Raw genomic sequence first — 3,261 nt, forward strand, 5'->3', positions numbered from 1 at the left:
TATCTATCTATCTATATATATATTTATAATAATAATAATAATAATAATAATAATAATAATAATAATAATAATAATATATGGTTCATTAAGACGGACTCGGAGATGTTGGAGGATTGTTTTCTCTTTGATGGAGTTAGGCTAGCAGTTTCCCTCTGCTTCCAGTCTTTGTGCTAAGCTAGGCTAAACATGTCCTTGTTATCTACAAACACCATAAAATGAGCAGTGATATCTTTAGAACTACCCTGTGGTTGCAGCGGTGTACTGTATTAGAACGGATTGAGTCTGTATTGGTGATATAGACGTAATGTGTGAGACGTTGCTGTAACTGATGATAGTTTGTTTAATACCTGTTTGGTTTTATACCATGAAACCTGAGACTTGAACCCTAAAGCTAACCAGCTATCACAATGTTTGGATGCTCCCTGTGTAGCTTCCACAGCATTAACTAGCTACAAACAACTACCATATAATCAGATATAGTAGTGGTTTGTACCTATAATCAGCAAGCTACTAACACTTAGAATAAAGTTGCATCTACTTACCCATTGGCACTAGCATAACATTGATTAGCAGCTAGATTGGCTAACAGTCTGCTTCTGCTTTGTGTTTTTGTGCTAGGTTAGGCTAGGCTAGGTTGTTGGTCAGATGGCTAACAGGATTACTTTAAAATGTGGAACTGTTCCTTTAAGTCGGTTTGATGTTTGAATAATCGATCAGCAGATTTTCGTGCAGTTTGTTGTGAATAATTCGTTTCATTTCCACCATTTTTCATCTTTTATGTTTCATTTCACGTTTCCAGCAATTACTGGGAGAGTTGAACGAGGTAAACCACAGACATCGAACTCATTTCAGGTTCAGAGGTCAAACCAGATAAAGTCCGACTGTGAGTCACTGTCTGTCTGTCCTCTGTCAGAAGCAGACAACCAGGACGGACTTCATTCCCAGTAAACCGGTCGCCACTCCGATGCCTCCGGCTCCCACGCCGCCACCTCCGGCCCCCGCCAGGCTCCCCACGCCGCCGCTGCCTCCTCCGCCCGCAGAGCCCACCAGGCCTACCGCTGCCGGCAGCGCGGTCAGCCGCCAGAACAGCACCACATCCAGCGACAACGGCAGCGTCGCCATGAGGGACCACGGCAACCAGAGGCCGGCGCCTGGCAGCCGTAAGTCCAACAAAATGTCTCCTTCTAAGTCCGTCTGTTCGTCCGAGAGGATTCTTTTATTTATCTTTGATTATCTAAAAATTTCTGTCTCAATATTTAGAAAATCATCTGAGAATGTGATCAGAATATTTTCCAGGATAAAGTCTCGATCAATAATTCTAGTGATCATATTTATCTGATAATCCTTCTGCTGGAGTTCGTCACCATCAGCGAACCGTGTGTCTGTCCTCGTCGCCCCCTGCAGGCAGGAAGTCCAACATGGAGGAGGTCCAGGACGAGCTGATGCACAGACTGACATTGGGTCGCAGCGCTCAGAAGAAGTTCCAGGTTCCAGCTCGCGGCGGCGGCGGCAACCTGCAGTCGGTCAGCATCACCTACGACTCCTCGCCAGACGACGTCAGAGCCTGGTTGGAGGCCAAAGGCTTCAGTCCAGTGTGAGTTTGTCTGTCTGTCTCCGTCTGTCTCTCTGCTCACTGTCTGTCTGTCTCACTGCGTCCAGCTGTGTCTCACTCTGTTTCACTGCGTCCAGCTGTGTCTCACTCTGTCTCACTGCGTCCAGCTGTGTCTCACTGCGTCCAGCTGTGTCTCACTGCGTCTCACTGTGTCTCACTGCGTCTCACTGTGTCTCACTGCGTCCAGCTGTGTCCCACTGTGTCCAGCTGTGTCTCACTGCGTCTCACTGTGTCCCACTGTGTCCAGCTGTGTCTCACTGCGTCTCACTGCGTCTCACTGCGTCTCACTGTGTCCCACTGTGTCCAGCTGTGTCCCACTGTGTCCAGCTGTGTCTCACTGCGTCTCATTGTCTGACTGCATCTCACTCTGTCTCACTGCATCTCACTCTGTCTCACTGCGTCTCACTGTGTCCAGCTGTGTCTCACTGCATCCAGGTGTGTCTCACTGTGTCTCACTGCGTCCAGTTGTGTCTCACTCTGTCTGTCCCCCCTGTGCAGGACCATCACCAGCCTCGGCGTCCTGACCGGAGCTCAGCTGTTCTCTCTCAACAAGGAGGAGCTGAAGACGGTTTGTCCCGACGACGGCGCTCGGGTCTTCAGCCAGGTCACCGTCCAGAAGGCGGCGCTAGAGGTGGGTGTCAAAAGTCAAACATGATGTCACCAAAACATCCCGACTTTAATCTCCCGCTGACACAGTTCAGACGACTTCGATACACAAATAAAATCATCAGCAACCAAAAACAGTTATTGATCATCAATAAAGTGATTGTTAATTAGCTGTGAGAATCAATAGTGTCATCGTACAGTGAGCTGGTCTACGAGCTAACGTTAGCATGCTAATATATAACATATCTGTTTCTTTAACTGCTGTCTGATAATAATGTGAACTTTAAATTATATTCCACAAAAAGCTAAATGCAAATAATGAAGAAAATGACCAACTACTGTCAGTTAGCTTAGCATAACCAGAATACCTGAATATACAAAAGATTTGCAGTTAATCTGGTTTTACAGTGTAAATATTAAGTTGAACTAATTAACTCAAAAAGTGTTGAAACTGATTTACATTGAAAATGTTAAGTAAACTTAATAGTTTAAGTCAACAAAACATTCCTGATCAAGTGGCAAAGTTACTAATTTTAAGTAACACTGATTTAATAACTGAACACAGTAAAGTGTCATTTGATGATGTTTTTGCAGGTTATATATTAGCTCATGATGCTACAGTCACTTCCTGTTTACACAGCTGGCTGCTCCTGATTGGACGGCGCTACAGACGTTTCAGCAACAGATTAATTAAATCTGAGACATTTGTTCAGTTTCAACCTGATTTAGTGAATCCCAGTTTGAAACTGAGGAACTGGTTTATGGAGAGCTGCTCCAGCAGAGTCCTGATCAGGATAGATCTGGTCCCGGTTTGGTCTGTTGAGGGTCTTCTCTGTCTTTAAGCTTTCTATCCCCCAACTCTGGCAAGGTCTGGTGTGTGGTGTCTATTTCCACCTGCAGGTTTTCTTCTGAGCCTCCTCTGATCTTCTGTTTCCAGTCTCATGAAGGTATCGTGTTCACAAACGGACGTCCGCTGCCTCCTTCTGCCGACCAGAGAAGGAACAGTCACAGTTTTAAAAGCAGTTCAGATCAGATCAGTTCAG

General features: G+C 45.6%; 1 protein-coding gene across 1 annotated transcript in view; it reads left to right on the forward strand.

Moving 5' to 3' along the window:
- eps8a (epidermal growth factor receptor pathway substrate 8a) overlaps positions 1-3,261 on the forward strand; it is a gene marked incomplete at its 5' end in the record, with an annotated part of 12,105 nt that overhangs the window by 969 nt on the left and 7,875 nt on the right.

Source organism: Morone saxatilis, unplaced genomic scaffold, assembly GCF_004916995.1.
Source record: "Morone saxatilis isolate NCDOM2014 unplaced genomic scaffold, NCSU_SB_2.0 Contig10, whole genome shotgun sequence".
In the NCBI taxonomy this organism is placed as follows: Eukaryota; Metazoa; Chordata; class Actinopteri; family Moronidae; genus Morone; species Morone saxatilis.